This window comes from Lissotriton helveticus, chromosome 5_1 (assembly GCF_964261635.1).
Source record: "Lissotriton helveticus chromosome 5_1, aLisHel1.1, whole genome shotgun sequence".
NCBI lineage: Eukaryota > Metazoa > Chordata > Amphibia > Caudata > Salamandridae > Lissotriton > Lissotriton helveticus.
Window position 1 is genome coordinate 1,840,043,458 of NC_136065.1, and position 23,205 is coordinate 1,840,066,662.

A 23,205-nucleotide genomic window follows, 5' to 3' on the forward strand; every position below is an offset into this window, starting at 1 on the left:
ATGAGTCACATGATTGTTTTGTATAGTGCACAATGTTTAAAATGGCCCCTGAATTACGTAAAACTTCGGTGATCAAGCTTGCGGGACAAGCGAAACGCGTCCGAAGGGCTGTTCTAAATAAATCAATTTGGCCAGCACAACGTGTCGTCAATTTGTGGTTTTACCGCGGGTGAAGTGGCAATATATATATATATATATATATATATATATATATATATATATATATATATATACAATCTTATGTTACATGACCGGAGATTTGGTATTGGCTCATAGCACTGTTGGGTTCAACCTTCAAGCCCTGGTCTCAAGGATTCTGTCACAGGGTGGAATCTCTTTTCTGTCTGAGTAGCATCTTCAGTAGTATGGGTGAGATTGACATTTCGTGTTTGCGTATGGTTACGTTTTTGCTTGTTGTGAGTAACTGGGTGTCTTTTCCAGTTCAGTTATTTGTTGTCTGAAATTTTGGTATGAACTTACCCCAGCTTGAGGTATGTTTTTGATGTAACCAAGACTATGTTGACTAGTTGGAGTGCACAATATCCCTTTAGGTCAGTGTAGCTGTGGTTATTGGTTTGGTGTGTTACGTATTATCTTGGCGAGAAATATTTGTGTATGAAGATTGGAGCACTGAGTGGTCTCATTGAGGCCCTTCTATTTGGTGCCTCTGATCCGATGTGTGTGCATTATTCAGACTAATGTGTTTTTTTTATGGTCATACTTTTGAGAGGTTCTTGATACCCCATATGGAATATAACTTTATTTCATTTATTTATTTATGCGATTTTATATAGCGCAAACTTTACCCGAAGGTGTCAGAGCGCTTTACATAGGACCCAGTTTCAAACATAAGGACTGACGGTACAAAAAGAATTTGCAAATTGTTGACTTACATAAGAACCAGTTGAAAACATACGGATTGAGGATTACATGCGTTATAGAAAGATTTAGGATTACATATGTTATAAAGAGGTACAAACAGAAAAAATTGCAAATGTACAAGAGATAAAATCACACAGGGAGGAGGTACAAATGGATAAAATCTAGGCATATACTAGTGATATCTCTATCTACTTAGGGAGGGGATTCACATGGATATACTCTAAGAGTCACATAGGAATGGTAGAAAGCACTGCGGACTCCTGCATAAACTAGTGATTAGAGTTATCTTTATATACATAGGGAAGGGGTAAGACTGGATGTACTCTAAAAGTCACATAGGAAGGGCAGAGAGCAATGCGGACTACTACATATTCTAGTGATTAGAGCTATCGCTATATACATAGGGAAGGGATACACATGGATATATTCTAACAGACACATAGGCGACTAGTCGTTAGAGTTATCTCTATATACATAGGGAGGGGATACACATGGATATACTCTAAAAGTCACATAGGAGACTAGTCATTAGAGTTATCTCTATATACATAGGGAGGGATATGACTGGATATACTCTAAGGGTCACATAGGAATGGTAGAGAGTACAAAGGTCTACTGCATATACTAGTGATTGGAGTTATCCCTATATACATAGGGAGGGGAAAAGAATGGATATACTCTAAGAGTCTACTGCATTTACTAGTGATTAGAGTTATTTCAATAAATCACAGAGCAGAGTTCCAAAAGTGTGGATGCAGTCACAGCACAAAGGGAGGGTGGGAGGGATGCAAGGGTAAGGAGAGAAGGGAAAGCAGAAAAGGGAGAAAACATTTGAGGATCATCCACGGGGATAAGGGGTTGAAGGGCGACGGAATGGAAGGAGGGCTAGAGTCCAGAAAAAACTGTCCGAAAACAGCAGCAAAGTGTCGGCCAGGACAGAACAAAAAGTCAAGAAGTCCAGGAGAGAAGGTGGGAGTCCAGGTGGAAGATGAAGCTGGAGGCCAGCCGCAGGCGCGTCGCCATCTTGGAGAGCTTGCGGTCAGCCGGCTCGGTGGGGGTGAGCTTGCGCCAGGTGGTGAAGGCCATGTTGACGCTGTTGGTGCGATATGTTAGCGGGAGGCTCCGCTAGGAATCAGCGAGCAGCCAGCGACTCTACCTCCCGGGTTGTTGTCGTCGGGTGGGCACCTCACAATAAGGCACTGCAAATGTCCGGTAGATCGTAGATGGAGAGGTAGATGCAGGCGAGGGTCACCGCCAAGGATCCTTGAGGAGGGCTCACCCCCTCAGGTATGAGACACAGAGAGAGCTTGCGGAGTCGCCTATGGGAGAGGCAGTAAGCGCTGGGGCCAGATGGTCAAGTAGAGGTGCTGACCGATAGTTGCATGTCACACCCGGCCGCCATTTTAAGGTCAGGCAGGCGTGGGAAGGCAGATTGTGACGGGGGCCGCCCCCGGTGTCTTGCCGCTACAGAGGCCCCCCGAGACTATCCTCAACTAGAGGCAGCCCCTGCGTCCCTCAAATTTCGCCCGTCAAGCGTACCTCCCACTGAGGGTTGAAGTCATCGGCTCTCTCGTCAGGGCTCCGGCCATTTTGCCCGCGGCCGTCCTCTCCCCGCATCTCCTCGCAGATCCAGCCGCTTCAGCGGCACCAGGGGCGATCGGAGCAGCCCCGCAGGTGCCCTGCACCTTCCGCTTCCGAGGCGTGCCGAAAACAGCCCACAGGCCACTGGGGAACCGCCAAACCAAGCTCCCGAGCAGCGCCGGAGCCGGGAGCCGAGACGGATCACGACCGCCCGGCTCCGGCTCCGCCCCCAGTTGAGCTGGACTGTATGCTTGTTCAGTGTTCTGTCTAAGAGAGCTGTTGGAGGATGTCTGCTATAAGAAATTGGAAAATTATTTGGAGTGAGTGACAATCCGGCTCCAGGAATAATAACAGCTCTTTTCAGTTTGATCCTTTAAAATCACTATATTAACTAGAGCTTATCTCCCTGTTAGTTATGGCACAGAGCACATAAGTTTAACTTAGAGCAATGTTTTGGCATTCTGTTTCCTTTGCTTTCAAGTGCACCCCGTGTTATATGTAAAGGCCAACAGACCTTTCAAGCAGTATTTGACAGTTTAATGTCAAAAAGAGAGCCATGGTGATTAGAGCCTGCCTGGCTGGGGGGATAAAGGAAATGGCCTGCCAAGAGGCCAGCTCACATTTGCTTGTGACAGGAAAAGTCTTTTAGAAGTTAATCCAGTTCCTGGGCCCAACCTCATATGTCATCCTTTCAAGGGAACAGCAGCACCTCCCTACACCCAGGCTTTTGTTCTCTACTCTGGGAGCAGTTTTCACACATCTTCAAATGCTAATTACTCACTGGCAGAAGTGAGAGAAATATTGCAAATTTAGCCCCCAGGAGCTTCAGGCAGAGAAAGGTTAACTTTCTAAAAGTTAGTGTTCCTTAACATTTAGTACAAATATGACTTCCACATTGAATTGTTTTTTCTAATAACTATTCAAAATAATGTTTTAATAATTTTTCAAGGGTAGCGTGCCATCCCCAAGATGGTTTACGAACACTTGGGACTAGAGCTCCTGCCTAGGCCCTGCATGTCCAGACGCCTGACAGGCTCCGTAAGGGGTTCTTATGCCGACAGGTATTGAGTTGCTGGAGCTGCCCTGAGCACTTGGAAAAGTGGGCAGCAAGACAGCAGGAGCGGCAACGGTACCCAGCCACTATCTGTACAAGTTGGCGGCACGCTGAGCAGCTACAGGGTTGCTGCCCACCGCAAATAAGACAAGGGTGCCCATTCTACGCGAGTGAGGCAATGGAACTGCTGACCCTGCTGGTGGCCTACAAGCTTGAACCCAGATGGCCGTGGACAAGACTGGCTGGCCAGTAATAAAGCGGGAGCTGCGGCCCATGCACCTTCGGTTTATGTGTTCTCTGTGATAGGGTGCTGGGACCTTGGAACTTCCAAGGCGAGGACAGTGGGGAACCACGTGGCATCAATCTGCAACTCCACTGTGCTGTCCACCGTGGCGGCCATGTATCCAGAGCTGCTGAATCCTACCAATAGCAATGACTTCTGGGAGATGACTCCTGCTGCTGTAAGCTGTTGACATCCTGCTGCGTCTGGTGCCCCTGTGACTCTCTGATCAATGGCCTAACCAGCCGCCAGGATTAGAGCAGCCATAATGACTAAAATTACTCCCCACCTCAAAAGACTTCCTTACACAATGGGTGGGTCTTGAAGACCAGAAACTCCACTCTCATACCAGCAGTAGGGGATCGGTGCAGTGGGAGGGATCCCTCTTGCATCCTCAGTTTGATCCAGACACCTGGCATGCACACCCATTAGCACCAGTGGGAACCCATATGGGAGATCCATATAGATAGGTTGCCTTTTTTTGGGCCGTACAGGCATGGGGCACCTGGTACATGAACTAGACGCAAACACGGGGAGAATTTGAGAACCCCATCGAAACCACGCTGCAGGCTTCCCCCTTGGCATAGTTGACCCTTGTTCTGGCGCTGCTGCCTACCTGAGACACTTACATTTCACAGTGGATTGAGAGTACATGCCCCCCAATTAGAGACCATTGGAAAACAACATATGGGTGGAACCCACCCACTAACGGCCTGAGGAGCATTTGCTTGCAGACAAGGGTGAGTCATCAACCGGGCCTGTGTCTGCCTACGGCTGTGCCCGGCCTCCATCATTTCTGGGGGCCTCCCTGACAAGAGATACTGGAACTATGGTGCCCATGCTGCCCAAGCAGGAAACGACGATCAAAGGCCACACCCACGAAGAAGGGAGAACTAACACCCCCACTCAGATCAACACTGGATGGAAGCCCAGTACAAGACCTAGTGCTACCAGGTGATGATACGAAAGCCCCACCAAGAGCTTTATGGTCCATTACTTTACCGGGATCCAGGACAAACTTAGGGGCAGATTTACAAGCCCATTGCGCCAACTTTACGCCGCCGTTGTGTCACTTCTGTGACGCAGCGGCGTCATAAACAATGCGCCACGATGCAACATATTTACAACGTAACACACCTAGGGAGATGCGTCACATTGTAAAGCCCTGCGCTACATTATACCTGCGGTAGGTATAATGTATGCAGGGTGGGCGTTCCGCCGCAAGGAAGCCTCATAAAAGTGACTCAGTGAAATCTACAAGATTTCACTGAGTGACTTTTAAGATACCACTACGTCAAAACCTTGCACCTGCTTGAAGCTGGCGTAAGGAGTGACGCAGCATGGTGGGAATAGGCATTCCTGACCATTTCTGGAGTTGCGTCATGCTTACAACACGACTCCAGCAATGCATTGCCTTTCCTACATAAGATGCATCACACTTCTGTCTGTCCTTGTGCCATGGTGCGCCGCATTGCAAATGCGGCTCATCCATGGTGGCGCAAGGCTAGTTTTCCGTCACGCAAATGAAGTGGCGCATCTCTGCAAATATGCAGAGATGCACCAGTTCTTGTAAATCTGCCCTAGTGCTGGCTATCCAGACCTCAAAGAAAACCTTACCTAAATCCAGATGGACTTCTGTGACGTGGGTGCCAGGGTATAATCCCTTGAAACGACACGAGATGAACACACTCATGACTAAGAAAACCGCTCCTGCTTGGTAACTATGAACGACCACTCCAAGAAAAACGGAGAAATTGGAGAAACTCTTCAGTCACAATGAGGGGTTAAGACATAAAAAGCTTTACCCATGGCCTGGCAGAAGCAATCCTCAATGAACATGGCCTCGACACCTTTCACATCGACAGGTCTCAAGGAGCAGAAACTGAAGCCCGAACTCCAAGCTGCCCCCGGATATTCTGATATTCTTCCACCACTCTTAAGATAAAGCGGCACACTGTGGGGGGCCAATCCTTTTCGATGAGGGTGACTTCCAGCTCTTTCAAGATCTCTCCACGTTTACACTGATCAAACACAGATCTTTCTGACCAGTCACTATATTCCTAAGAGAGCACAAGATTGGGTATAGATGGGACCACCTGTTTTGTCTCCTGCTTGAATGGCAGGGTAAGCGCTGGACAGTTAAATCCCAGCAGGAAGCCTGTCGGATACTAAAGTTTCCTCTCGTGGAGACATAGATGGAGGGATAACAGGAATTACAGTGCCTGAGGAACCATCAATGGTCCAAGTGCAGCGAGGATGCAGACGAAACATACCCAAGCAGGAGGAAGTCCTGGCTGGCCGGAAGGAAGCCTTGGAACAGGCCCAGAGAGGGAGCATCCCATCGATCCCACACCTGTCTGTGATGGAAACAGGTTTTACCCAGGGGGACAGCCGGATCAGTGCAAAATTCGGAATCAAGCTGTGGACGTCGCAGGGGTGTTGTGTCGCCTTGCCCGACTGTGTCCAGGACTTGCGGGTCAGGCATGGCAGGAAGGGGAGGTGAGAGGGCGGCGTGAGTGCGTGAGCCAGTTAGCAGAGATCAAGGTGAAATAAAAAGGCATGTACAGCAGCTCGTGTCAGCGCATTATTTCAAGCGCGCGTGACGCTAAATCTGGCTAAGAGGGTGGGATTCGAGAACACCCACCAGTCACACTCAAGTGACAAACAGCATTTGAAGACCGTCCAGCCACAGGAGGCGTGCTGGTAACCAAGTGGATGAGAGCCGCTGATCAGCCCAGCGTTGCAGCTCTGACAAGGACATCCTGTGAGGCCAGTCCCTGAGGCACGAAATAAATAAATGAAAGGTGCATAGCATTGGAGTAAGAACTCGAGTTCCCCACCTCTCAAACTGAAATACAGATGTCGCGTCTGGCAGCCATTTTAAAGTCAGGCTCGCCCCATAGGAAGACATTGGCACCAATCCGGCGGCCATTTTGTTGTCAGGCAACGGACAGGAGAAGCACCCTGAGCCCGCCAAAAGAGATTTTGAGGCCTTGCAAAGCTGTGGGAAGCGTCAGGAGGGACAGTGAAGATAGCAATACATCACCATCAGATAACTGACATAATATAGAATGACAAAATATAGACTTACCAAAATATAGTCACCAAAATATAGAATGCCAAAATATCGAATTCCTATCTACAAACAGGTGTGTAAAAAATATCGAATCCAAAATATAGTCTGTAAAAAAAGAAAAGTCAGTCAAAATATCGAATTTTTTTAAATGTCTTAAAAGTCATTTAAAATTAATGAAATAATAAATATAATTAACTAAAACATACTTAAAAATACTCAAATAACCTTAAAATTAAGATATAATTAATTTAAGTTATTAATAAAGAATGTACAATATTTTACCGTAGGATAGCAGGAGGGTAACATTTAATATTACCACTCCAGTGAGTGCAACAGTAGGGAAAGCGTTGGATAGCGTTGGGGTAAAAAATACTATTCCCACTCCAGTGAGTGCAACAGTAGGGAAAGCGTTGGATAGCGTAGGGGTAAAAAAATACTACTCCCACTCCAGAGAGTGCAACAGTAGGGAAAGCTTTGGATAGCGTAGGGGTAAAAATTACTATTCCCACTTCAGAGAGTGCACCAGTAGGGAAAGCGTTGGATAGCGTAGGGATAAAAAATACTATTCCCACTCCAGTGAGTGCAACAGTAGGGAAAGCGTTGGATAGCGTAAGGGTAAAAATTACTATTCCCACTCCAGAGAGTGCAACAGTAGGGAAAGCGTTGGATAGCGGGAAGGTAAAAAATACTATTCCCACTCCAGTGAGTGCAACAGTAGGGAAAGCGTTGGATAGCGTAGGGGTAAAAAATGCTATTCCCACTCCAGAGAGTGCAACAGTAGGGAAAGCGTTGGATAGCGTAGGGGTAAAAATTACTATTCCCACTCCAGAGAGTGCAACAGTAGGGAAAGTGTTGGATAGCGTAGGGGTAAAAAATACTATTCCCACTCCAGTGAGTGCAACAGTAGGGAAAGCGTTGGATAGCATAAGGGTAAAAATTACTATTCCCACTCCAGAGAGTGCAACAGTAGGGAAAGCGTTGGATAGCGGGAGGGTAAAAATTACTATTCCAACTCCAACGCGTGCAACAGTAGGGAAAGCGTTGGATAGCGTAGGGGTAAAAATTACTATTCCCACTCCAGAGAGTGCAACAGTAGGGAAAGCGTTGGATTTTGGAAGGGTAAAAATTACTATTTCCACTCCAGAGAGTACAACAGTAGGGAAAGCATTGGATAGCGTAGGGGTAAAAATTACTATTCCCACTCCAGAGAGTGCAACAGTAGGGAAAGCGTTGGATAGCGTTGGGGTAAAAAATACTATTCCCACTCCAGAGAGTGCAACAGTAGGGAAAGCGTTGGATAGCGGGAGTGTGAAAATTACTATTCCCACTCCAGATAGTGCAACAGTAGGGAAAGCTTTGGATAGCGTAGGGGTAAAAATTACTATTCCCACTCCAGTGAGTGCAACAGTAGGGAAAGCGTTGGATAGCGTTGGGGTAAAAAAAACTATTCCCACTCCAGAGAGTGCAACAGTAGGGAAAGCATTGGATAGCGGGAGGGTGAAAATTACTATTCCCACTCCAGTGAGTTTAACAGTAGGGAAAGTAATGATTTAATATATTATTAAAAATAAATTAAATATCAATCCCAATAAAACATTAATTGAAATTAATAACAAATTAATATTATGTAATAATTAATTAGAAATACAACTACATATTAGTTATTAAAAATTAATAACCTATTCATAATTATTTAACAACTAATTAATTTTCAATAACAAAAACTAATTAATACCAATTAAAAATTAACAGTAAATTAATTATCAATACACAAAAAGTATTTTTAATATGTAATTAATTACAATTACATTACTTCCCACCCTATTCCCCTATAAACCCACATCCCACTACAGAAAATACATTAATACAATTATCATAATTATCAAATATTTAATTAATACAAAATAATTACCAATTAATAAAAATTAATTGCCAATTAATAGAAATTAAGTACCAATTAAAAATTAACAATAAATTTAAAATCAATACCAATAAATGAAAAAAAATAGTTACTTAATTACAATTAAACTACTTACCACCCTATTCCCCTATAAACCCACAACCCACTACAGAAAATAAATGTAGAAAATTAACATAATTAACAATTAATCAATTAATACAAATGAATTGGCAATTATTAAAAATTAGTTACCAATTAAAAAATAACAATAAATTCAAAATGAATAACAATAAATAAATACAAATATTTAATTAATTACAATGAAATTACTTCCCACCCTATTCCCCTATAAACCCACAACCCGCTACAGAACTAGAAAGCAAAATTTAATTAAAAATTAATATTTAATTTAATATAATTAAATTACTTCCCACCCTATTCCCCTATAAACCCACAACCCGCTACAGAATTAAATTACGCAAAAATTAAATAACATAAAATTCATTACTTAAAATACATTAAACATACATTACAAACATTAATATACACTTTTCACACATATACTAACATACAGAACACTTAAAAAAAATTGATATTATTAAAAAATCGATGTATTTAATGCCTATATTGTATACTTTGATATTTTGGCTTCTATATTTTGAAAATCGATATTACTTACCTTAAATTCGATATTTTTAATCACTATATTGTGTCCATTCGATATTTTGTCCATTCTATATTTTTACTTCGATATTATGTCCATTCTATATTTTGGAATCGATATTATGACTGTTTACCATCACCATCACATCACCATCACCATGTCCACTCGACCCGACTCGAAGCAAAATGCAACACGAGGCCTAGCTTCAGCTGCGTCACACGGGCCCATACTAATGGGGGTATTGTTCCTGCGTCCCCCTGAACCTCCAATACTGACCACAGGAAACAGCATGGGCCCCAAATGGAAGAGCTGGATAGAAGACTTTGAAGATTTTATGAAGGGCTCAAGAGTAGATGATCCTAACCATCAACTTATAGCTCTGAGAAACCTAGTGGGCAAAGACATTAGTCAAATAATCAAAGAAATGCCCCAGGCAGACACTGCGTCGTATACAGACTTGAAGGACCCTCTGAACAGGAAATTTCTCCACAAACGTAACCTATATGACGAACGCTACACCTTCAATCTTGCGACCCAAGAACGCGATGAATCCTTGGGTGATTTCATTTCGCGATTAAAACGTCTGGCACAATACTGCAAGTTCGACAATTTCAACACTGAAAACGCGCTTCGTTTACACATCATCGAGGAATGCCAGTCCGAATCACTGCGACGTTGACTACTCAAAAAACACTACTCGCTCGACTACATTGAAGAGCTCTCACGCATAAATGATCAAGCCGAATACCACGCAAAGAAAATGGAAGCAGGAAAAACAGAAAAACATGAACAAGCCCTCCGAGTTCAGTCCCAGACAGAAATAAGACGTCGGCCAGATCATCGGAGGTCTGACAAACTCACAAATTTGTCCCACGGTGGGACCAGAACAAGTAAAACCCAGAAACAACCGGCCCACTGCTACCGCTGCGGCCTGGAATACCCATACACCGGCACCTGCTCAGCCCTGGGTCAACAATGCCACCGATGTGGAAGAGATAATCACTTCGAAGCTTTGTGCCAATCCCAGCGTATATAAACCAGGCCAGTCAGATGAAGCGCCTGGAGATGCCACCACGCGAGGGCGGTGCATGAAAGAAGAGATTGGTCAACCAGCTCATCCAGGTCCAGCACCCAGTCCCAGGCCTCATACCGATCTCACCGATCGACATCAAGAGATTTGTCCGCACTTACTCCCAAATCACAAGACAGTGATGAATATGTATGCATGGTGGCCGACAAAAGACCGGTTGAAAAAATACCCCCGACTAGATATTCCAATGGGAAACTTCTCCTCCAAGTTTGTTCTGGACACGGGAGAGTCACTGAACTATATCTGCACAACGGAATATGAAAAGATGTGTCCGAAACCGAAGCTAGAACCAACCGCAGTGCGTGTCTACACATGGATGTCCAAGGAGCCACTGCCATGTCTAGGACGATTTCCCACCACACTAACCTACAAGAATAGGTCAATTCAGGCCCAAATTCATGTCATAGAAGGCCCTGAAGCTGCCAAATGTCTACTTAGCCTACCCACAGCGGAACGGTTGAGGCTGGTAGAGATCTTATTCAAAGTGGATTACTCGCCTGACATTATCAACAAATTCCCGAAACTGTTCTCAGGCCTAGACAAACTAGCCAACGTCAAAGTTAAATTACACATCAATGAGTAAGTAACGCCAGCGGCCCAACACCACAGGAAAGTACCATTCCACCTCCAACAAGCGGTCAATTACGAGCTTCAAGACCTACTGAGAGCGGACATTATAGAAGGGTCATCCGGACCTACCCCCAGGGGTGTCACCTGTGGTAGTCGTGCCCAAAGTGGTCATGAAAACAAAGTGCGCGCCCCAAATACGGCCATAGAACGGGAAAGCCATCCCGGACCTCATATTAGCCACATGGTTACTCACCTGAACGGAGCAACGGTCTTTTCAAATTATATCTCAACAAAGGATACCACAAGCTCGAACTCCATGAAAAGTCGAGATATATCATCACGTTTAACACCTCAACTTTGGCATCTCGTCAGTGGCGGAAATCTTTCAAGAAGCCGTTCGGCGAGTAATCCACCACATTCCCAACTCATTCAACTATAGTGATGAGATACTCTTATTTGGCGCAACACGCGAAGACCATGACAAAGCCCTAGACTGCGTGTGCCATGCCCTTCTCAACACCAACCTCACACTCAACAGAGACAATTGTGAATTTCACAAGTCAACCCTCAAGTTTCACAGCCACATCTTCTCTAAACATGGCATGAGACCAGACCCCGACAAAGTCTCAGTGCTTGCTGACACCCCACAACCTCGTGATGTCAGTGAAGTTCGGTCATTCCTGTGCATGAACAGCTACTGTGCAAGATAAATTAAAGACTATGCAACCATCAGTTATCCACTGCAAGAGCTAACGAGACAAGGCCAACCATTTCACTGGTCTAAGGCATGGGAACATGCTTTCAATAAGATCAAGGGCGCTGTGAGCTCTGCCGCCCATTTGGCCTACTTCAATCCCAAAAGGAAAACGGAAGTCACCGTTGACACCAGCCCCATGGGCCTTGGCGCCATTCTTGCCCAGTATGATGATGAAAGAGACAAGCGTCACATCATAGCCTTTGCCAGCCGCAGCCTCACGGACACGGAGAAGGCGTACTCGCAACCAGAGAAGGAAAGTCTGGCCGTCATGTGGGCATGAGAGCACTTCCATTTATTCATCTACGGGAAGCACTTCACACTGATTACTGACCATCAGGCCTTAATTACCATCTTCGGTAACCCACAACAAAGATGCCCCCAAGGATCGAGATGTGGGGGATCTGCTTGCCAGACTACACTTACACCATCATTCACAAACCCGGAAAGGCAGAAAACCCAGCGGACTACATCTCACTCCATCCTCAAATACTGACGCAGACACACACTTCGCTAGCCGAAGAATATCTTCACTTCGTGATTGCCCAAGCGCGCCCACCGGCCATCCTAATAGACGCCATTATAGAAGCCTCTGCCAAGGATGCCACACTCCAAGATGTCATGCAGCGCATCCGAGTGGAGAACTCCCAAACTACCACTGCCATCAACATGCAAGAACTTTCATCCTTTAGACACATCAAGGACGACCTCACAATCAGTGCAGAGGGGTTTTTACTGGGAGACAGGAGGATTGTCATTCCTCACCAACTATGACAAGGGACCATCAATTTAGCCCATCAAGGTCACAGGGGTGTAATAGCCACAAAGAAAGTACTGAGAGAGAGAGTTTGGTTCCCGTCCCTTGAACAGATGGTCGAAGTCATGCTTAAAGACTGCCCAAAATGCCAACTAATGGGGCGAGAAGAACCACACGCCCCACTGCAGATGTCTGATGTCCCGGACAATGTATGGCAACCAAGTAGCCGTCGACTTCTTCTGCCCATTAAAATCTGGAAAATTTGTCATTGTCATCATGGACGAATATTCTCGTTTTCCCATTGCACACCAACTATCATCCACAAGAGCATCTACCGTCATACCCATCCTTGACGAAGTGTTTGCAGCATGGGGAAACTCCAAGATAGTAAAGACGGATAATGGACCACCCTTCAATGGACATGAGTTCACAGAATTTGCAGACCATCTGAACTTTAAACACCGGAAAATTACCCCCCTATGGCCCCAAGCCAACGGGATTGTTGAGCGCTTCATGGCCACCCTGAAGAAAACAATACAACAAGCTGAACTGTCCCAGCGTGACATCTAACCAGCGCTCAATGAAGTACTGAGAGCATACAGAACCACACCACACAGCACCACCAACAGGTGCTCTGCTACCCTGATGTTTGGAAGAACCCCACGCACCAGTATCCCGATGTCGGATGCAGTCATACACTCCAGACTCCCGACCGCAGATCATGAGACCCTGATGAACATTGATAAAGACAAGAAAGCAAAGATGAAAGACTACGCTGACAATTGGCACAATGCGAAGACATCTAGCATCCAAGAAGGAGATTGGGTATTAGTAATACAGGAACAGAGAACCAAAGTCGACAGCCGATATCAAGCCCACCTGCTACAAATAGTGAAGAGGAAAGAAACCATGATCACAACAGCCTCCACAACAAAGAGAAACTTATCGCACTTCGAGAAATGCAATCCAGCAGTATAAGGTCGAGAAGGTGAAACGGACTGAGACACAGACACCTCAGCCCCAGGGACAGACAGCCTCGAAGAATTCCTTTGTGTAATCAACATGGATGAACCCAGAGAACAACACCCTCCTCGCCGGCCACAGAGGACCACTCGAAGACCGGTCCGACTCATTGAAGAACTTTAAAGAATAACGATGTAAGGTAAATGACAATTTACAAAAGGGGGAGATGTTGTGTCGCCATGCCTAACCGTGTCCAGGACTTCCGGGTCAGGCATGGCAGGAAGAAGAGGAGAAAGGGTGGCGCGAGCGCGCGCGCCAGTTAGCAGAGATTCAAGGAGAAATAAAGAGCCATGTAAAGCAGCTCGTGTCGGCGCATTATTTCAAGCGTGCGTGACGCTAAGATGGGCGGGTGGGTAGCTGCTTTTGCCCAGTACTGACGGAAGCCTTTTCTCCTCCACTCCAGAGCTGGTACAACTCCTATATACTTGCCAGCTCTGTGGAGATGCTCTCCTTCATTTACCTTTCATTTATTTTTCTTGCAGGGAAGCCAACTCTATACCGTTCTTACCAATGGAAGTGGGTGGCTGTATGCAGCTCAGTAAGGGGACAGCCCCTTACCCTAGGGCTCGCTCTGCAGGCCCAAACAGGGGCAAGAAGAATTTCTTTCAGACACAATCTAAATGCTCACGGCCTGGTCGACCACGCCTCTGATCCTAGGTGGGCATATCAACTTATTGGTCGACCAGACGGCTGACACTGACCATGCAGTGCAAGGACGTGCCACAACCTGTTGATTGTTGGTAAGTCACTGTTAGAAGAGCTGAGAATGGTAGATGTCTGGACAGCACACCACCCATTGGGGCGGTATTACTCCTACTTCTCAAGCCCACACAAAACTTATGATAGATTTGACTACCTGCTTTTGGATAAATGTATAATCTCCTGTTTAACACACTCCATACAGCACCCGACCATGGTCAAGTTTTGTGCAGCCTGACGAGTGTGGACTTCCTGGGGCCATGAGTCACAAATACTTGAGGCCTTATTTAGGAGAAGTGTTGCATCGCTCCAACACTTCTCAGTCGATCCTCCTTGCGACATCATTGATGCGTCATATTTTCTGTATGACGCATAATGTCACAAGGAATGACTGACACGTCAGTATTACTGATGTATCTGTCGGCGTAAAACTGACGCATTGCTGGAGTTGTGTCGGAAGCCTGATGCAACTCCAGCAATGAAGGGGGAGGGCTATGATCATAGCACTGCGTCACCCTTACGCCTGCTATGAGGCAGGCGTGAGATTTTGACGCAATGGCTTCCTAGAAGTGGCTCACTGAAATCCTATTGATTTCAATGCGCCACTTCTACGAGGCTATGATGCGGGGAAACGCCCACCCTGCACACATTATACCCGACACAGGTATATTGTAGTGCAGGGCTTTAAGAAGTGACTCATCTGCCTAGATGAGTTACTTCGTAATTGTGGAGCCACGTGGCGCATTATTTATGACGTCACCGCGTCACAAAAAGTGACGTAATGGCAGTGTAAATGTGACACAAGGGCTCATAAATAAGCCCGTTGGTGCCTTCAAGGTGACATGTTAAGAGACCCAGTGACAGTGAACAATGTCAAGAAGGATTTCGAGGTTTACCCCACCCACAGTGATACTGGGGAGGTGAGCACGTCCACTCTCTGGGATGCACTAATGGTGGTCCTGTGTGGCTTCTTCATAGCAGAAGTTGCATATCTTTGGAAAGTCCGAGAAGCACTGTGCCTCAAACTAGGCACAGAACTGAGAGACCTTGAAATAGACCATAAGCACTCCCACTCCCAGACAATATGGAGGAAAATAGTTTTGGTTCATGGCCAGCTCCAGATCCGGGAGGCCGATAAGTTGGCATACCTACTGGCGCCGTTAGATGCTTTTATAAGCTTGGCAATAAATCATGCAAATCATTGATGAACCTGCTGAGTGTCCATCATGCTAAAATCATTATCACAGAGATCAAATACCCCCAGGGACAGCTGTTGGTGGGCAGCATGGAGAAAGTAGACTGCTTCCATGCCTTCTGCACTCAAATCTAAAGCAAAGAGCAGACAAACACACACGAGCGTCCCGATATATTGGAGATGCGGTTGCAACCGTAAGTCAGTTAGATTGTGAAATGCTTAACAGGCCTTTAGAGAAGGACAAAACTCTTACGGCTATATCTAAGTAGCAGCCAGCCTGGGACCCGAGCCCAGATGGGTTCACAGCAACACCACTCTACTACCAATACTCCTTAAGGTGTATCGTGGGGTGATAGAGGGAGGTAGGGTGAACTTTCCTATGACCGACTATACTCAAGCCTGGTAAGAACCCGACTGACAGTGACTCCTGTTGCCCCATCTCCCTTCTAAATATAGATGCAAAAATTCTTACCAATATAGCAACCCTCCGACTTCAACCCCTGATGGGAGACCTGATACATCCTGGCCAATCAGGCTTCATCCAAGAATGCTAAGCAGGGGGCCATAAAATAAGGCACTCCACCTTCTAGAAATTGGACCCACTAGAACCAAATAATCTATATTGCTTACATTAAATGCAGAAAAGGTGTTCAATATGGTTGACAGGGACTTCATGGCTGGGGTATTCCGTGTGGTAGTAGTTGAAGACCCCTTTATAGCTCGGCTCCTGGTGGGCTATCAGGCCCTATGATCCAAGATCCGAATTAATGGTAGCTTCTTCTTCTCCAAGTGGGTAAACATTGGCCAGGGCACACAAAAGGGATACTCTCCCCCCTCTAGTTTGCTCTAATGTTAAAATCCCTGGTGCAAAGTATCTGGGCTAACTCCCGAATCAAATGTATCATATTCGGCAAACAGAGCTTGAAGCTGAACATGTTTGCAGATGACCCACCTTCTGTCCCTCATGGACCTACCTGTCATCTTGCCCATGTGCTTGGGGAATTACAGAGCTATCAAAGGGTCTCAGGGTTCAAAATCAATGTAACTAAATCCAAAATTCTAAACAGGTCTGCACCTTGGTCTATGGTGCTCCTGGCCTGTCTAGAACCCCATATGCCAAACAGCTTAAGGGAGGCTGCAAAACATTGCGAGATATGTATACACAGTGTTCCGTTAAATCCTTTGAGCAACTGAAAGTGGAGTGTTTTCTCCCAGAGATGGAAAGATACCGTTACGGGAAATTACTCCATTGGCTACAGGATGCACACCTCAAACACGAGGGCACACGATCCCTTACACCCTTTGGAAGATACCTCCTGCACTGACAAACATGCAACATCCATCACATACCAAACATATTTATCAACGAGCCGGGAGAAAAAATTAGACATCAAATTGAAACACGACCTGTAGGAGGAAATCCTGATCCAAGCTATTACTTTTGTGAGACAGCAAAGGGGTAAGTAGACCCTGCTTAAAATTATTTATTGGTGACACTACACCCCAACGCACTTAGCCAAAATAAAGATAGGAGGTGAACCCCCTCCTGTTGGAGGAGATGTATGGAGTAGAACTGTATGACACATACTGTAGGAAGGTGCCTCTTTTAGGCATGGTTAGCACCCAGGTTTTGCATGGAAAATGTATAATTTCAACTGGAAGTGCACAGGGTCCATGCCAACCGCGTACCCTGTGCCAGAGCTCCTTCTCTAAATCTATTGCTTTCACAAGTGGCACCACTTTTGCTTACATATAAGTCCCTAGTAAAAGGTAACCCTGGTATCAAGGGGCTTGTGCTTAAAGAGGGTCCCTAAGGGCTGCAGCACAAATTGTGCCACCCTAAGAGACCACTCATCAAGCACATGCACACTGCCACTGCAGCCTGCGTGACTTGGTGCAGACAAACCTGAAGAGTTGGCATGGCACACATCCCTGTGTGTCATGCTCACAGACACTGCATGGGATATAGGTACTACACCCTCTAGCAGGTCTTAGCCCAAATACAAGGGTGCACTAATCTCCTATGATGGCATATCTATATGAGCAGATATGCCCCTGCAATATCCTTGTTTATTCCTGGATATTGTAAATGACCAGCGAAGCCATGGTAAGTGCATGGGCTGGACACTCGTCATTACGAGTTCACTAGCTCTGTGATGTCTCTTACTGAAGTATGGGATATTTGGTACCAAACATCTTGTCTTAATAAACCTGCACTGATTCCAGTGTTAGACATATTAAAAATTGCACACAGAAGATTGCTTAGAGGGGTCCCCTGAAACCTATCAGCCCTTAGTGTGGTCACCGACAGGCCTAAGCCAGCCTGCCTCCACCAGATAGTGTTCTGACATCATGGGGTGAGTGCCTGCGCGCTCGAGGTTGAGGTTGAGAACAATGCCTTTCCTGGGTGGAGATGTTCACACCTCCCCCTTGCCAGGAAGAGCCATCTGTGGGGGAGAGCTTCAAAGGCCTTGCTGCCTTTGTTATGCGACCCCAGTCTCTCCTGTTAGAAGAAGCTGGCCCCCCTTCATGTCATCACCCCCTTTTGGTGGGAGAACAGGCAGGAAAACTCAGCAAGAGTAGGAGGTATGCTCCCTCTTTGTCAACTTCACCCTCCAGGGGCTGGAGGCAAGTAGAAGTACACTTTTCAGTGCCCACCATCTTGAAGATGGTGGGATTTATCCAATCCATTGGCCACTACCTGTCACTCCTTTGTGACACCCCTAAATCTAGTATTTAGGTTGCCTCCCCAGACCCTGAACTTCAGTTCATGATTCCCTAAGAAGAGCAAGACATGACAGAGTTTCACCTGCAGAGAAGACTGCACAGAACTACAGACTTGGGTCCAGCCCCACCGGCCTGCCTGCAGCGCTTGATGATCCTGCGTGAAAAGACGACTCATCTTGCAGCCTAGTGACCTCCAAAACCTTAGGAGGACTGTACACCTTCGACAAAGATCAAGATCTCCCGAGAACAGCTGATCTGTTCACCAGCAATCATCTACCAGCAAGACCTCTGTGACCTGAAGAACCTTGAAACCCTGTTCCTGGTTCCACCTCTGCTCCTGACGCCTCTGGCCCGAGGCCAGGGAGGCTCCCCCAGCACTCCAGAGCCTGAATCCATTGTGTGTTGATCCCTCCCAGACTCCTCAACGTCACCTGCAGCCTCTGCACGCCTCATCCTTGACCTGCTCTGGTAAGCCGTTTCCGACATCAGAAGACACCCCTGCATTCAGCGGCCCTGGGTCTTGGTGAAGCAGACCAAAGGTGTCCCTATGTCCCTGAGCATCACAACTTACCTCTCTCGCTGTTGGTTTCCTTTGACTGGCCTCCTGCCCTGAGCCTGCAGCCCTTTTTTGAATTGGCCTTTCACCCTCGCTTAATATTGGGCACCCAATGTTGACACCGTGCACCTGGCTGCCCCTGTGCACCTAGTTGTGTACTGTTGGTGCTTCTTTGGAACCTGCCCGGTGCTTGCTTCGACCCCCGGAGACTGGTCCCCCGCGCAACTGTTACTTAGCAGTAAGCAGCATCTGTCGAATTGCCCCATTCTTCATTGAGTTGTATTGACATCCAACACCATATTTGCACCCTGCACCCGGCCACCCCTGTGCCACTGGTGGTGTACTGTTGATTCTGAACTGATCCTTGCCCAATACAGATCTTAACACCTGAAGACTGGGTTTGTAAGTCGATGTTACCTATCTGTATGCTGAATGTTTTCTTCCTCCTATAGGCTAATATTGCACAATCTGAAAATTGACCTGTCTACTTTTGATAGTGAAAAGTATTACTATTGCAAAACGTGTTATCCTAAGACGAAGTTCTGTGGTTCCACCATATAAATATAACCAAGTATTATTTCTATAAACTGCTCTTGGATTTATTCATTGAGTGTGTGTCTCATTTATTGGCACCATGTGTACAACAAATGTTTAAAACTGCTCTTTGCTAAGCCTAACTGCTCACCCCCCACCTACCACAAAAGAGTGCATTAGTATTATCTACTTTAGCCTCTGTAAAGACTTTGGGTATCCCCTGGACTCTACACACTTGTTAAGACACAAATCCAGGGCTCCGTAACCGAGTACGACATACACACGACCAAGAAACTACAAAACCCAGAACGATCCCCGCACAGAACTACATTACCCAGAAGGCCCAGTAAGGTGCATGCGCAGATCGCGCCACCATAAAGCCGACCCGGAAGACGCAGACGGCGTCGGATATTTTGAATACAAGCCGAGCAACCGCTTCGCCGAGGCTTCAAGGAAGGTGAGCTTTGGACGTTAGAGTGGGGTTTTGGAAACCGTATGCGACAAAGAGATAGGACCGTCTCTATTGCCGCAAGTGCTCAAGGCTCCGTCTCCCGTAGTGCCGAGTCAGTCCCCGCTCGAGGGTAGTCGAGCGCTTGTGACTCCGTCCCTGTTACGAACCTTGCCAGTCCCCGCTCTAGGGTTATCGAGCGTTTGGGACTTCGTCCCCCTACCGAACCTTGCCAGTCCCCACTCAAGGGTTATCGAGCGCTTGGGACTTTGTCCCCCTACATGACATCGCCAGTCCCGGCTCGAGGGTTATCGAGCGCTTGGGACTTTGTCCCCCTACCAAACATTGCCAGTCTCCGCTCGAGGGTTATCGAGCGCTTGGGACTTTGTCCCCCTACCAAACATTGCCAGTCCCTGCTCGAGGGTTATCGAGCGCTTGGGACTTTAACAGACCTTGCCAGTCCCCACTCGAGGGTCATCGAGTGTGAGGGACAACGATACCGTATTGGTTAGTACAACCCGCGGTTTGCCTTCCGTTGGAGTGAGTGTCGGGACCGACACCAATGAGGAGGACGACTTGAGTAATCAACTTACTAGTTCACATATCGAGTGGTATTGTCGGCCACTGCTTAGCATGGTGTCCTCTGTTGGGGAATACCGGGACCGGTATTCATGCAGAGGACAGTTGGACCTACCTTCTACTCATACACAGGGAGTTGTATGAGGTTCATCATCTGGTATTACCGTGCGATAATAAAGAGCTAGTTATCATAACACGGCCCGTCTTGTCTTTACTTGCGATATAGCCAGGGTGATCAAGGAGGTGTTACCCAATCCTGAGGGAACCAGGATTACAACACTATACTCTTTTTGGTATAGTATATAGAGAAACGTTTTCCTACTCACACCAGGGTCATATCCAAAGATACAACGTTTCTGGTCGTCGGTATTGACTACAATAGCACATATCACCGGGTTAAAAGTAGCTCAATGCCCTGGAGTGAGACTTCTGGGACAGCTGGCACCAGACATTTAACCACTCAATGGCTTACTGGGTAACCTGATCTCCCACGTTCTCCTGGCCGCCAAACAAACCTTCCTGGGTCTCTGGAAACAACAAGTGCTGCCATCTGAACATAAATTGGTTGAAAAGCTATAGTGGCTCCTGAGTCCATGCTACCACCTGGCAAGGATAAAGCTTTCACCAAACAATGGGACTATTGTTGGACTATTTTGGCAAAGACTTTATAGAAATGCCTTATACGAAGTGTCTCCGGGTCCTGAAACATCTAGACCCCTCAAAAGTGGACGACTACTGTACATGCATTACATTGTAAATGATGTGCCAGGACGGACTCACTGTGACCAACACTACACACCCCTCAATGTCCTTGGCTGGTGAAAGGCTCAGTGTGTCATGGAGTTCACATTTAGGGACATGATCTTACATTCACACACCCTTCTCACAAGGTCTGTCTTGTGCAATCCTCATGCCTCATTGATGAATAGGGTGGCAGACAACACATATGTCTCACTCTGTCCATTTACTGATGGGTCCCTGTCGAAATGAGCAGTATCTGTGCATGCCAGGGGGACTCACACTGAGGTAAAATGTGGGCCATCAGGACATTCACATGCATGTACAATGTGAGAGGGCAAACAGTGCCTGCGCATTTGAGTCAGTACACATAATGAAAGGAGGATGTTTCAGAGGTACATCAATCTGATGTGTCATTGGTGAATTTCCACCCAGAGTGTCACCCTCAGGCATTTAAGTAATGGACATGATGCTTACATATCCATGGTGGCAATATAAAAGTGTACACACATCCTTCATTGCCCTCTGGACGAAACACATTTGTAATGTCACAAATTAGCATGTGACTCTGACATCCATTAGCACAGGCAATGTTGTTTCTGACTTCCACTTTCCAAACCAGCAGTGTTACTGTATGGCTGCAAAAATATTGCATGTCCCTCCCATCCTGAAATGCATCCAGGGATATGTAGAAATGAGGCTACAAACCCCATTTACCTGAAGTCAGCATGCTAGTCAGTGTATCACACAAGCTTGCACTCAGATCAACATTTATGTGTGCACTCTTTGCACTCTCCAACTTTCACTCTGAAACACTTACCACTATATCAAGCACCATATAGCCTCCCATACTGTGAAAGCACCTCGTCTACCAGGACATCCAGCTCCTCTGTGGTGAAGGGACGGGCTCTGAGGTTCTCTCGCCATCACTGGGTCCAGGAGATAGGAACAGCAGCAGTTGGTGTTGAAGAATGGCAGGCAGCAGTGTCTGGATGCAGTGGAAATGTGTGGCTCTCTCCCACACATATATAGCCCCCTGGGTTTGTTTCAGTGGTACTCAGCTGCTCAATTGGTGTTCCAGGTCACCTATTTTCAAATGTGACCAATGACCGGCCCTGCGGTAGCAGAAGCACGCCGACAGCGATTTTCAACTGTATATTTCACTACCGTGATCGCGGTTGCCATTAGCTGATGGGGCATGGGCAATGGCGGTGTCACACCGCAGGGACCAGGCAGTCCATACAGAGGAGCATGCCTATCGCAATTTTCAAATGTGTATTTCACTACCGCGATCGCAGTTGCCATTGGCTGATGGGGCATGGCCATTGGCGGTGTCACACCGCAGGTGCCAGGTGGTCGCTATTACAATTGTACATCTTTCAATTGTATGGAATGACCGGCCCGCGGAAGCAGAGCCTCCTACCGTGATTTTCAAATGTGTATTTCACTACCGCGATCGCGGTTGCCATTGGCTGATGGGGCATGGGCATTGGCGGTGTCACACGGCAGGGGCCAGGCAGTCTCTTCCGCAATCGTGCATCTTTCAATTGTATCCAATGACCGGCCCTGCAATAGCGGAGCACGTCCACCGTGATTTTCAAATGTGTATTTCACTACCGCGATCACGGTTGCCATTGGCTGATGGGGCATGGGCATTGGCGGTGTCACACTGCAGGGGCCAGGCGGTTGCTACCACGAAAAGGCATCTTTCAATTGTTGCCAATGGCCGTGATTGTGGTGGCGGAGCATGCCTACAGCGATTTTCAAATGTGTATTTCACTACCGCGATCGTGGTTGCCATTGGCTGATGGGGCATGGGCATTGGTGGTGTCACACCGCGGGGGCCAGGCGGTCGCTACCACGAAAAGGTATCTTTCAATGGTTGCTAATGCCCGTGATTGTGGTGACGAAGCATGCCTAGCGCAATTTTCAAATTTGTATTTTACTACTGCAATCGCAGTTGCCATTGGCTGATGTGGCATGGGCATTGGCAGTGTCACGCCGCAGGGGCCAGGCGGTCGCTACTATGAAAAGGCATCCTTCAATTTTTGCCAATGGGCGTGATTGTGGTGGAGGAGCATGCCTACTGCGATTTTTA